We start from the raw sequence: 14,605 nt of genomic DNA, 5'->3' as shown, positions 1-14,605 counted from the left end.
CATGGCCTTTAATACACAGATGCAAAAAAATGCTTTGACATCTTGCCCAGGACTGCACTAGAAAGTCAGAGTCAGTAGGACTCAGTTAAATGCTTAATTACTGTGAGTACCCTGAAAATTTGGCATTTCCAGAGATGGGGCATGCAAGTTAGGTGCACCACACAGACTTTTGCACACTGCCCTTTTGCAAATCAGGCTGTAGGAGCCCAGAAGCAAGCTGAGAAAACAAGTGAGAGAAAGGGCAGCCTGGATGCCTCTTTGTTAAATCATTCTGTTGGAAACAGGCTCTGTGCCAGCTTTTCGTTTTCTATGATGTTTTCCTTTCTGGTTTGGGTCCACTGACTACCTCTGCCTCTTTTGAAGATTCTTTTCCTTTGAACACCCTGTTCTTGCTTCACAGGGAAGCAGAGCCATGGGAGCACCAGCAAAAAAGCTTCAGCTCCCAGAGTCCTGGCCTCTGGCTCCCTTTCCTTAGGGCTCCCCGCATATTCAAACCTCAGCAGCACAAGTCACTGCTGGCAGCAATGGGTTTACCAGCTCCCAGTTTCTCTGAGTGTTAGAGGTATTATTAGGGCATCACCTACTTTTGTGGGAGAGGGAAATTACTCGGAAACATATGTAGCAATTGGAACATAATTTCCTTAAAAAAAATGGAGAGGCTTTTTTTTTCTGAAAGAAAACTTAAAGTAATAGGATCCCAGCTTGATACTGCCTAACAAACCACTGAAACCCTTGCTGAGCTGGCTGAAAGACATAGATCTAAATTAGGTTCTCTGCAGGTAGCTACAGAAGCTTGAATCTAAAATATCGATTGGTTGAGAAGCGTGGCTGCTGGAAATGTGTGGTGATGTAGAGCTATAGTTCACAGCCTATCTTTGCCCAGTTGTGTTTCAGATAACAGACCTCCGTGCTTTTAAGGTGCAATCAATGGCCTGCAAGAGTCAGAGGAAGGAACATTACCTTCTGGCACAATAATTTCTCTTTTTTGTGTGTGACTTACATACTCCATTTGGAGGGCTGTGGCATCAGGATGTGTAAATAAGACCACGTGCCTTCAGGAGAAGGAGACACATGCACTTCTTTGGGGTGAATGTATGTTTCATAGCATGTTTACAGAAGTTAAAAGGTGCACAGAAGATCCTGCAAATACCATGCACCCCATCTCCCAGCAGTCAGCTCTCTTGGGAGAGCTTCCCAATGTGCCACAGCCATCTGCTGATAGAACCCTTATCTGTTCCCAGGTGTGGTGTAAACTGCGTGTGAATTAGGGAATTTTTAGACCTTCAGATGGGAATCAAGCACTGAGAACCCAAGGGAATACCATCCAATAGCTGAGCATCTGCCTTGCCGGTGGTTACACTCATCACTTAACTCCCCAAACCCACCCTTGAGGAGCCCGGTAATCCCAGAGACAGCTGCATCACTGCAGCAAAACTGCAGCTCAGAATGGGTTCTTGTCAGAGAGCTCAAGAGGCAGATACAAACATGCTCATTTTATCATACTGTATTTTATAGAATAGCTTGTAATGAGCTTGCGTGGTATTCCCTGCATGCATCGTCCCACCAAGGCAGCACAAGGACTAGGTGCAAGATAGCAGTTCCCATTTGTGGCAAAAGCAATGTTAGATAAATTACTTTGCTTGCAGGAGGCAAAATGAAAGATTTCAAAAATTTGTTGGGGTCAGTCAGATACATTTTGCTTTCCTTTTATCGGCTTAAAGTTGGAATTGAATAAATGACAATAAAGAAAGAAACTGACAGTTGAAAACTTCACTTACTGCCCACTAAAGAAAATGCTTAAGAAGCCATTTATGGACCAGTTGGCATTTCAGCGAGGAGCCAGGAACTGTTGTAATCAGTGAAATGCACTACTATTAAAGAAAGAAAGGGACTTCTTTCTTTAATAGAAAATAAGAAAAAGATTAGATATCCTATGGAAAATTATGTTGGTGTCAAAGCAGACTTGTCTCTGTAGGACCTCTGAGCCCCGGCTAGTCAGCTGTTTCAGTAGAGAAGCTGAGTGCTATAGAGTTTGTAAGAAGCTCTGTGAAACAGCGAGGGGTGGCTCTGGTGGAGGGAAAACCTGTCAAGAGTTTTCTGATTATTGTTGCAAGACGGGCAGAAGAGCCAGCCACCGACCTGCACAGAGCCCAGAATTCCTCCGGAGGACAGGAGAGCTCTGTGGGGATGAGGTTGGATGGTGTGCTTCCATGGCCACCACAGAGGCAGTGTCCCAGGAGCCCGGGCAGTGATGCCCTGCAGGGTAGGGTTAAGCAAAGCCCCACTTTCAAAACTAAGCAGGCTGAAAGACATAAATATCAGCTCTCAGTTTTGTTCTGCGAGGGTCACAGCTGCTCACATCTTAATACAAGCACACTGCAGTGCCAGGTACTCAGACATTCTGCATTGAGGTGTATTGCTTTCAGGCTGCGGCAGGGAGAGGCAGGTTCTCATCTTGGAGCTGTGGTGCTGGATTCTGAAGGCAGTGTGCTGCTGCCTGCTGTGGCGCATGGTTGGCTGCCTTTGGAGGCTGTTTCAAATAGTTCTTTTCAGTGAACTCATACAAAAATGGTCAGCTTAAGTGTCCTTCTGTCTGGGTCCTGGCTGCTCTGCCCTTCTGACAGTCTGATTTCTTTGCACAGATGAGGCATTTTAACTCTTCTCCTGTGGTCAAATCGCTGACCCCACCATTTCATGGCTGAGGGCACTGCTCACAGAACCAACCAAGAGATGGTAACCTGTTTTTCTGCAGATGCAAACATTACACAGAGCAGTGCAGCCTGCTGCAGAAACCTTAAAGAGAAAGAAAACATCCAACTCTCCTTTTAAACCACTGTCATCTGAACAGTGTGCTGCATGAGTCGTAATGCTGATGGGAGCACAGAGCAGAATTCAGACCTGCTCAGCCAGGTCATCACCAGAACACACACGCCAGAAGTGAATCACACAGGAAGCCCATCCTTCTATTATGGTAACTCATTTTGGTTTTGTGGGTTTTGCTTCCAATGTAAACAGCTTTCAAGAGAAGATCTCCAGCCTGGAGACCTCAGTGCTGCAGGCACTACTTGTTCAAAAGTCGATGCAGCAGCTTCCCTGCAGGGCTGCTGAGCTGCAGCCAGAGGCTGAGCACTGTACATGGAATATGATGTGAGTAAGCTGCAGTGCACAGGCTTCCTTCTAGGGGTCTGTGCAGGTACTGACAGCCAAAGTGCTGAAAGGAGCAGCAGGTGTCCAGCGAGCCCTGCTGCTGCTCCTGGCCTCTTCAGCTAACCAGGAACGTGGCCTCCGCATAGGCATGAATGCTTCAGCACTGTGGCAAAGGCAAGGGGTGCAGGCTTGTGAGCTGTAATGCCTGCAGCTCAGGAAACATTTGGACAACACTCTCAGACATATAGTCTGACTTTTGGGTGCTCCTGTGTGGAACCAGGAGTTAGACTCAGTGATTCTCGTGGGTTCCTTCCAAATCAGGGTGTTCTGTGAGGTTGATTTTCATTGCAGTCATCCTATTTCTCATTGCTGCAGCTCTTTCTGCTTAAATAATAATAATAAAAATTCACCTATCTTTGAAGGGTGATTTTATACATATTTTTGGGTACAAAAACATCAAATATAACCTGGATGTGCCCAAAAAAGACAGAAATTAAGCACCAAATTAACAGAAAACAGAAAGCGCATTAAGTAGCATTTTAATCCACTCCTGCTCCACTACTGCACCTTTCGAAGGGGTGGTTTGAAAAATTCTGAAGATGAAAGGAAAGATACTTTTTAGGAACAGTGCAAAGACTTCCAAAAGGCTTTCAGAGCCCTTTAATCCTACTTTTGTGCTCTGACACAATCTCCCTCAATTAAATACTTCCTCAGCATCAAAGATGCCCTGGGATCCCACAGCAGCTCAGGTCTCAGAACCGCAGCAGATTCGCCCACACTTTGGGCGGGTTTCTCTGCTCAGTCATGGGGGTTTTCTCAGCAGGCAGAAAGATGTGTGAGACACGAGTTTTGCTTGGCTTTGTTCTCTTGCTTTGTTTTGTTTTGAGTGTCAGAATAGCACACAGGTGATGTTTCTTATAGATTTCAGCCCCCCCACTCCTCTGCCTTGGTTTCTGTCTGGCTGATGCTCAGTGCTATTCCTCACCATTGCTCCTGTTTCAACCTGCACTACCCACAGTCAACTTCAATGAACAAACTCCCTAACAATTAGAACACTGCAGTGCCTCATTTTTTATATATTTAAGATCCTTTTGTTTCCCTCTTTTAGTCCTACAGTGAAATTTGAGTTGTGTGTTAGTTTGTTTTTTTTCCTGACTGCAGTCAGTACTGTGCAATAGGAAAGAAATGGCAGGCAAGCTTCATGACCCCCATGAGAGACGGAGGAAAGCAGCAGCACCTCTTCCATAAGGCTTCTTTCTGCTTTGGGCTATGCACAGCAACTGGACAAACAGGCAGCTGGAGATAAGCTGGTGGAGAAGAGGAAGTCAGATTGCAAAAATAAAGGCAGCTTCTCCTTGGGGATGAGCTCCTATCTGAAGAACTGAAATCTCACTTCCTTGTGCTTGTCTTCTGCATGATAGGAAATATTGTCACAAACAACACAGGAAGGAAACAGTAAAACCATATGGTGGGAATAATGTTATTTGCAAATAAATATCTGAGAGCATTAATGCGTATCCCCATTTGTCTGCTCTGATAAGAGGTCTTTAATAGTATCTTCTTTGCATAACCTAATAAATAAATCAATATCTGTGGGCAGTTGGGTTCCTTGTGACTGTTTTAAAATAGCAACAGCTGCATCTGTATCTATCAGCACACATTTAACCAGGACAGACTCCACACAAAGGAAATGCATTGATAGGAAAAGGGGAAATTGACAGAACAAGAGGAAATGGTTTCAAACTTAAATAGGGGAGATTTAGATTGGATGCGAGGAGGAAATTTTTTTACAGTAAGGAAGGCAAGGCATTGGAACAGGTTGCCCAGAGAGTGGTCGGTTCCCCATCCTTGGAGACATGCAAGGTCAGGATGGAGAGGGCTCTGAGCAACCTCATCAAGCTGTTTATGGCACTACATGCACTTTAAGGATCACTTCCAACTCAAAAGATTCCATGATTCTACTTCAGCTACTACCTAATCCAGCCCTAAAGCTGTAGACCTGGGACCAAATCCTGTTTGTTCAACACTGCTACTGCAGCTCACCTTGATGGCTGTGGTGTCTGCACAGGAGCACCCCAGCAGCAGCCGTGGCTCCCCAGGCCCCTCTTCAAATGTGAGGACTGGGCTGAGCAAGGGCAGGGCTGCCCTACAGCACAACCTGTGCACAGCCCACACACAGTGGTAAAACCACATGGAACAATCTCTTCTTGCTTCAAAGGCAGAAGCCTTTGTAGCCAAACCCCATCCTACAAGCAGGTGAGAAAGCTCCCAGGACACCATTGCCTACAGCTCCTGTGTGCTTTGCAGTGGACCTGGGCCATTGCACAGCAGCCAGAGTCATCAGTCCATAGCATGCTGTAATGGAAATAATATGGGCTGACAGCTCCTCTAATTTTCAGACAGCCTTATTAGTCAAACTGCAAGATTGAAATGGGAAAGCGTTCGGGCTGACTGCAGTGGTGTGCAGAGGTAAGACAATATTCTCTCTCATGCTCAGCAATTCTTACTTTTTATACTCCATTTACACTGTATTAACTATTTATAAGAGATCACTTTAGATCCGCTTTGTAGCCAGCATGCTGTACGCATTCATCTGAAGGCTCCCAGCTGCTTGTTGAGGCTTTGCAACCATGAAAACACTCTGTGGGTAATTGTTACAGTGAGGGTTCCAACTGAACAGGTAAAGAGTGTTGGGTTTAAGTGGCTCTATAAAAAAGCGTTTTTCCATCTGCCCACTCTTACTTAAGTGCAATCCAAATTCATTTAGAAAAGAACGGCAACATGTGCTTGCGAAGAAGATACTAAACTGGGGACAACGTCATGTTTTGGGATTGGAATATTACTTTTTGCCCATGGGTAGAGGCGGAGCGCTCTCGCAGGAAGCAGTGTGCAGTGTGGTACTGCACCCTGTTGGTCTGCGGCATCGCCGAATCCCAGCGCGTTCGCAGCACATCGCAATGCCGTTCACTTCACATCACAGCTTTTGTTCAAACAGCCACACAATGCCGTGCGGAGAAAGGTGGGAAAGAAAGAGAAAGAAACTCGCATTCTTGCACAGAGCGCGACCTACGAGGGCGAAAACGAAAAGCTGGCTTCAAAAAGCAGGAGAGGCTGACGTGATCTCGCTGCCTGGTTTGTGGGGGGATCTGCAGGAAAAGCAAGGAGCGAGCAGGGAGCGGGGAGCAAGGGCTGTGTCTGGGATACAGAAGCAAGAGCAGTGTCTCATATCATCAAAAAAGAGTGAGTCAGAGGAGTGGTACTCCTTGTTCAGATGCGTACAGAAGAGAAGTTCAGAAGAATCTGAACAAGATTTTGGGAACTGAATTCCAAAACTCTGATTCCAGGGAAGGCAGTGAAAAAAATTGCTGGTTTTGGTTAGACTGCCCTGAGTACACGGCACTGAGCTCACTGCGACCCAGAGGGACATCAGGCGGCTCTCCCAGCAGAGCATCTCTGGGAGGGGGTCGGGCAAATGGCAGCACCTTGGGACTGGCGTGCTATAGTAAAAGAACATACAGGGCCGAAGTGACACCGGATCCTGAACGGCAGAATCAGAGAGAACAGACCTCTCATAAAACAAACCAGGCAGAGGCAGCCAGAGGCGGATCTTCAGCTAGAGTATCTGGCTGTAGAGGAGCCCTGCCAGCCCTCCCGCTGCTGATGTTGGTATATGACCATCCACTAAGACTATTGTATAACTCAGTCAGGGAATGAAGCACGCTACTCATCCTTGCCCATCAAGTCTGTAAAAATAAACCCATCCCATTGGAGCTGCTGACTCAGTGATTACGCAAGACTGAAGACTGTAACTAAGGTGTGTTGGTTTTAACAACTCCTCTTAACAGCTCTTTCCCAACCCCAGTTCCACCAATTATCTGTGCTCATCACCTGCTGGGTGGGGACCTCACAGTCATTACAGGGATTAATGAGCAGCCATTCAGTCCTCACTTGCTCTCACACCGCCCCCTCCGCCCTCCCCATCTGCAGAGGGCCGTCAGAGGTCCTGGTCCTGCCTTGCCTTTTGTTTTAATTAGCCTTGGCCTGAATGTGGAGTCTTTGCCCATTGTCATCATCAGCCCCAGGCCCTGAAGCTAAGTAGGATAAAAATGAATGTCAAGGACAAGCTGTAGCTGCTTCTGAACTAGCACCATAAGGGAATGGCTTTTAGGAAGTTGAGCTGGGGAAACTGCAGTCTTTTAGTAGCTGACAGTTCTGCTTTAAGTCTGATGCATTGTAGTAATATCAGAAGGGAGCTGGGGATAGGACTGGTATTTTATTCTCTTTAAGACACATGTTTCAGTGACTCTCTGTCTCATTACTCAGTTGGAATTTAAACTACAGAGCAGCACGGTCTGTAAAGCTCAGCATCCAAATGCCCAAATGACACATGCAGGCATGGTTGGGGGTGATGTGCTGTCACAGAGTTGATGCAGGAGACAAAGATGGATTGCTGAATAAAGAGAAGGAATGTGTTGGGATGGTGTGGGGTGGGATGCGAGGACAGAATTGCCATTAACACCTAATTAGGGATTTTCTGGTATTCTATGTCAGCTTTTCCCACAGCTATGTTGTAAAGCATTTAGGTTGCACATTTGAGGGACAAGGGTGCCTAACCAGGGTTCAAGGGCTCCTCTCAGCCTCCTTACTGATAACCCAGTCCTTTTCCTGACATTTTCTTTTACAGCTCCAAACCTGGTTTTAACTTAGATACACACCACTAGCTTCCATGGCTTTCTGTCTTAAGCATTCTGTGCCCCTTTCCTTCCTGCATGCATGCATGCACAACTCCATCATTGAATGCTGATCCCTGCAATTGTCACCAGTGCCCAGGAACAGCCTTTGGGCCCAGGTTTCCTCGGGGTGCTGTGCCACAGGTGGAACTCCTGCTGATACAGACCCTATCCCACAGCACAGCTTGCTGCTTCTCCCCACACCTGTGGGTGCAAAGCAGCTTTGTGCCAAACAGCTTAGAAGAGTTGAACTCAGCCTGCAGGAGGGCTCTGCACCAGTCGGTGCCTGTGCCCTGCTGCTCCGTGAAGGCTGGCAGAGCTCAGCACTGTGTGTTAAGGCAGATGCCACACTGCAGAGACTGTGATGTTCAGTGACTGATTTCTGTGAGAAGCCCCAGCGTTCCCTTGTTTTCATTTCCTCCATTGCTGTTGTGTAGTTCCCAACAGGAGACGGCTTGATCCCATCAGCCATTTGTCACATAGCAAAAGGGAGAACCACTGCTGCCCCAGATGAGAAGCAAAGAGGTGAGAGCCAAGCACAGATCCCAGCCCTGGCTGGATGCATTTGGTGGCAGCGTGTCACTTGGGAGCAATAAAAGCAATGCACAAAGAAAGCTTGCATCGCAACAAGGCAGGCACAGCTGTCAGCACAGCCTTTGGCAACAGCTCGTTTGTATCTGCAGATAAGGGAAGCACAATTGGTGCAAGGTGGAGCAGTCCAGTGCAGGTTTCCTTGCATGGCTAGGACCAGAGGGCTCCACAGCAGTGCAGGGAAATCGTTCAAGCTGCAGCTCCAGGAACAATGCACCCCAACAGCCTACCAACAGAAACAGCTTTTACTGAGTGCTGCTGGGTGCCATGCAACACTGGCATAACACACGGAGCAAGCAGGCAGAGGGGCATGCCAAGAGGAGTGTGGGGGTACCAGGCCTCCGTGTCCAGCCCATGTCCCCTGAAAGCACTCACTGATTGCAACTGGTGGTTTCAGCACACGGTAAGACAGCTCTCCCTGCACTCTGTGATTTACAGCCAAATCTGATTTTCCACATCTGCTCATTCCCAGCCAGCTCTAAGCCTCTGCCACCCTACTGGAGCCATTCGTAGGAGGAGATAGCATGAGGCTTTCCTCACAGGCTCCTGCTGAGCATGGTGCAGCTTTTGCCATCAAAGTCTCCCTGTTTTGAAGATAACTTTACGAAGGCAATGCCAGCTAATGCCGCAGTTAGATGGCTGATGGTTATTGAGTGTTACCTATTTCTGTCCTCTGCCAAGCATAGCATTTATTGGGTTCAAACTAAGGGTAACAGCAGGTACCTAATGCATGTGCTGTGAAAATGAATTCTGTAAAATCAGAAACAGAGCTGCTGTGAAGTTCTCTGTCTCAGATTGGCTTCTGCTCCAGCAGATGTTAAATCTCAGCAATAATCTCCATCATCTGGGTCCAGATTATGGGCAGAGCCAAACCATGGTTGTGTGGATTTGAAGATTGCTTTAATGCGAAAACCCATCAACACAGGATCACAATATTCCCAAGAGTGGTAATGGGGATCTGGCACCACATCTTTTATCCACTGCATCTGAGAAAGATAAATTTTAATTTGAATAGCTCCATCAACAGGGGAATTTAATGCACATTCTGCAGGACAGTGACCATAAATACCTCCCCATTCAAAACCTCTGAGAACAGTCTCACTTATCTCTGTTTCCAGTTTTTCATTTATTCATCTCAGATAGATGCTTACTGCCTTTTCCTCCTGTGTGAGCTAACTTCCTCCTGATTGCATTCCCCTTGTGGCAAGCACGTGTATCACTCATTTTTCCTGCTGTTCAAATCAACAGTTTAACCACATTAAGTTGATTCATTATTTTAAGGTGTTTCTCAGCCCCCGTTCCCAGCACTGAGCATTAAGGCAGGGTTTCAATCACTCCATCCCGCCTCAAACCACCCCAGGGATGTTATTATCTCACGATGAACACAACTTTCCTTGCTTTATTATACCTTTGCAACACCCAGCCAGCAGATCACCTTCTGCAATTAGCTCACAGGTCTGTGAGAAATGCCATCGTGGTGCTAATTCAGAGGTTTTTTGCTGCATTACGCACACTGCAATGCTCCAGCCATGTCGGCTGCCTTGCCAGGCTTTCTTTGTCCCAGCCATGGGCAGCTTGTGACTTGTCACTCAGGTGACCAAGAGGTCTGTGCTGTCTCCCAAGGGTTCTTGCCACGAAAACTCCATGACAACAGATTTGGAGTGGTGACCTGGTGCACTTTGTATCTGGAGGTCACAGTGGCACAAAATTTATCAGATGGGGAAGAGAGCAGCAGGGGAAGAGGTCAAGGAGCAGTTTTCAGCATCTTCAATCATCATGAGGTTTAAGTTCACAGCTCTGTGTGCCAGGCTTTTCAATCAATTCTGTGAGAAGAGGTTGCAGTAGAGAATGAACCTAGTTGAGCCCTGTATATTTCTGTGTTATTACTTTTTTTATTACTGAAATGGGCACAACAGAGAGTAAAAATGTATTTCTTGCTCCATGGATCTTGCAATCACAATTCAGTATAAGAGAAGAAAACTGGTAAGTGGGTGAATAGTGGTTAAAGAACAAGGTGGTATTGGTACTGACCCAGCTCCTCATTATATTTTCTAATATGATTCATTTTTTGCCTGATTCCTAAGAAGCTGGAGCTGCACAATTACAGTAACTGCACTGTCACCTTCCTCTCATCCCCTAAGGTCTCTGGAAGCTTCTGGGCTATTTTTACCAAGTATGCCTGAGAACAAGGAGTTTCAAAGCTATTTGGCTCCTGGAGGAGTCGTAGAATACAGTGACAGGGCAGGGCAGCATGTCCTGAGGAGAGAGGAAGGCAGTCTGGCCCACTCCGCTGCGAGAGGCCGTGCTCAACCTAGCACAGCACTGGGTGCTGGCACTCCGATTGGCACATGGCTGCTCTGGGCCAACTGCAGCATATGCTGCTCCCGAGCTGCCAAATGACAGAGGAAAATGGAGCACTGCAGTGAGGAATTTCTGATGGCACGACATGCAGCTGAAGGAATGGGAGGAGGGAATGAGGGAAAAGGGGGAGAGCCATCCGGTGCTGCTTTCCAGTGGGTACTGAGGTGGAGAGGAGGGGATGGTGGCTATTGTGGGGGCAGGATGTGTGCAGTGACCCTTGGGAACCAGGTTCTGCTCAAAAATCAACTGCTCGTGTGCACAGGATGTATCTGCACGCACATAAAAGCCACAGGGCTGAAAAGTGTGGCCACTGAGGTCTCAGAGTAATGTGGAGATGGGGCAGAGTCAGCAGCAAGTCAGCATTTGTCCCCATGGTAAGAAATGCCCTCAAGGAAAGGCCAACCTGCCACTCTCCAAGCTCCCATCTCTCTCCTGGGATCCATGGCAAAACTGCCAAGAGGTATAAAAGCTGCAGGAGCATTTTGGCAATTGCTCTGAGCTGTACCTGTGGGGATGTGCCTCCAGCTCACTGCTGCTATGTGGCGGCCACAGCCATCTGAAGGATTTCACTCATACTGCAGTTCACTCACAAATGCTCGCAGGCATTTGCTCCTGCCAAAGATAAGGGGACTTTTCTTACAGGCATGCCAGCCACACAGAGCAGTACTGACAAGATAAACACATGGCAAATGTTTCATATTGTCCTCTGCACTCCTTTGTTCTCCTGCTGTGTAGGAAAGCAGTGAGAGGTGTGCCCTGCTGCACACTGCACGGGTCTCTAACGAGTGCTAATCCCTTCTCTCTTACACACCTTTATAAAGCATTCCACTAAGGTGACATGTGAACTCAGGGAGCCATAAAAGCAGCAGAGAAGTGCAACTTTGGTTAGTGTACACTCTACAGCAGTGATAACAACTACCAAGCGAAGCCAAATTCTGATTGCAGTTCTTACAAGTCATCCCATTGGGGCGGCAGTGTCTCCCTAAAATCACTGCTAGTGAGATTAAACAATAGGCAATGACAGATGACATTTACTTACCTCATTACATGGGATAGAGGCTTGTGCAGAAAGCCTCATTCAGCACTATTGCTGTACCACACCACATGAGAAAAATAGCTCTTCCTAAGAGTAGGTTTTATGTTTCTGTTTTTTGCATACATTTGTGTATGCAAAATATTTGTTGAGTGTAAATGACTGCACTCCAGAGGGTGCTGCCTGCTCCAAAGTCATTTCTTATCCCAAAATAATGTAACCTGATCATATGGAAACCATGCTGAAGCCAAGGAACTTGGATGCCATGAGGGCGGGCTGCCAGGAGGCATGAAGCAAAGACGCACTGTCCTTGGGGTGGGAAAGGTACGCTGCTGGCACCTGCTCTAAAAAAATCAGCATCAGGAAGTATCTTGGCCAAGAGGAACTTGGCACAGCATTATTTTAGCTTTGCTGAGGGACTGTGTATGCCCATTGAAGTTGTAACATCTGTGGAGGAAGGGCAGAGCGCACAGATACAATGCAGTTTTATGGCAGCACTGCTTAGTCAGGGAAAGAGAATCCGAAGGGAACTGATGCAGCCAGCTGGCTGGGTGATGAATGCAGCGGCGGCTGCGGAAGGGAGCAAAGAGCTCAATCCTGCTCTGTCGTCCTGGGGAACGGCAGCAGAATTCATTGCTGAGGAGTGGTGAAGACTGCAGTGGAAGTGCAGAGGTGTGATATCAGGGACTGTTGTGCTCTTAATTCTCAATGATTCTTAATCATTAAAAATAATTTTGATACGTGCAAAGGTGTTGTGAGTGAGCTGGCGCAATGGAAAAAAATACAAAGAGTCTGAAATTCAGCATGTGTGAATGGAGTAAAAACAAAATACTGTACTTCCGTTCACAAAATAAGGGCAGAAATTAAACATATTTTGTACTTACATAATCAATATCTGTCTTATACAGATACAATATCTGACCCTCCACCTCTCCTTGAACTTCCCTAGGTCATTTCCATTGCTTTCCATTTAACTGCTCAAAACCAAATAACATTTTCCTCTCTCTTTTTCCATGCTTTGAAAGGATTGTACAAACAGTGGGGAAATCATTTCAACAAAACCACAAAATTGGCTGCGGATCCACTATATCAAATGCCTTCCAAAACACAGAGAGAGGCATCTTTTCTTATGAGTCTTATTGTCATCATCAGTGTTACATTGGTTGGAAAACAATGAGCAAGACAGTTGCAGAGGTCATTGCAATTTCCAGTTGGCAGTGGTCCTTCTGGTGTACCCTGCCTTCAACATGCTTTTCCTGCATATTACTGCTGCCTTCAGGAAGATTGATGTACTATTTTAGTTTAGTTTCTCTTCATTGTAGATGCGCCTTTGTTACTGCTCTGAGGATTTCATTAGCTGGGCCAGGAGATGGCAGCAGTGCAAGCTCCTTTTGTGCCCTCCATTCATAATTATGGCTCGTGCTGAGCAGCAATCAGGGATGCAGTGATATCAGTCAGTGTTTAAAAATTGCTTTTAAAAACAGGAAAATTGTTTTAAAAGCAGCTGCCTTCACAACTGTAGCCAAAATGTAGATAGAAAATGTAGAAGGAACAATGTGCTCCGGTCCTAAGTTTTGAAGGTTGTTTTTTTAATGCCTAAGTTGCGAAGATCAGGGCTAGAGATGCCCATAAAGCTCTTTACAGGGACGATTCTCCCTGGCTACCATGACTGACAAGTCTAAAGTAGCCTGAATTCATCTGATGCAACAGAGGCATTTAACTCTAGAGGGGAAGAGGACTGGGAAGATTCTGTACAGAAGTCATAAATATAGAAAAGTGTTTGGAGGCTGTTATATTTTGACCGATGTTAATGACGAGGTGAGAAGAGGCATGGGAGTCAACTGTTTATATAAATGTTTCTATAAAACACGTGAAGGGACATGCAGGGCCAAGCAGAGCATTTCCTTATGAGGAAGGAGTGTTTACACAGCCAAATTAACATACATATTTCCCACAGGACAAAAGCATTATTAGACCTGTTAGGAGCTTTCTCAGCAACCACCAAGGAAAAAGAGCCTTGTTTACCCTTCTAAACGTGGAGCAGTCTTTAGGACACCACAGCTGTTAAACTTACTGACACGAAAGCTTGCATAACAGCCCAGGATTTATCATGCTAAGTTTGATAAATGCAGAAGTGTCTTTAAGTGCCTTCAGTTACAAGCTTTTTCTCCCAGAATAAGCACCCCGAATAAAGGCCATGTGCAAAACAAGGGTACTGCTTTGTGCTTGTGTGACACCAAGCGGAAGGAGTGGAGAAGCTGCCATCGAGGTAAGCCCTGATGCTGAGCACCAAGGCAGCCCAGCTGGCACAGATGCTCTGATACTTCCACAGCAAACCCTTGGCACGTGCCTCTGTTTGAGGTGAAGAGGCAAAGATTGCTGCTTACGTGCTCTCCTGAAAGGAAATTTGAATGCTGGAAAATTACACAGCCCTGTGCCACAATTGTTGCTGGATTTGGGGATGTAAGTCAACCTGTCTTCTTAGTGAGCAAACAGGAGTTCCCATCCTGAAGAAACATCTGCTGCCGTCATCAACTTACCTGGTACAGAAATCAGTAACACCTGACATCTGGGCTAATTGCTTTTTTTTCATGAGATAACAAAGTAAATTATGTTCATGGAAGTAAATCTATCCTGGATTGCACTCCTCGTATTAGTGAGAAATGAGTTGTGACTGAATGGAGGCAAATGATGTCATGAGGTTTTATGACGCTGTCCTGACTTAGAAAGGCTAATATTTCTG

The sequence above is a fragment of the Lagopus muta genome, chromosome 1, assembly GCF_023343835.1.
Source record: "Lagopus muta isolate bLagMut1 chromosome 1, bLagMut1 primary, whole genome shotgun sequence".
NCBI classification, from domain to species: Eukaryota; Metazoa; Chordata; class Aves; order Galliformes; family Phasianidae; genus Lagopus; species Lagopus muta.
The sequence above is the reverse complement of the archived record's forward strand: the minus strand, read 5'-3'. Positions refer to the sequence as shown.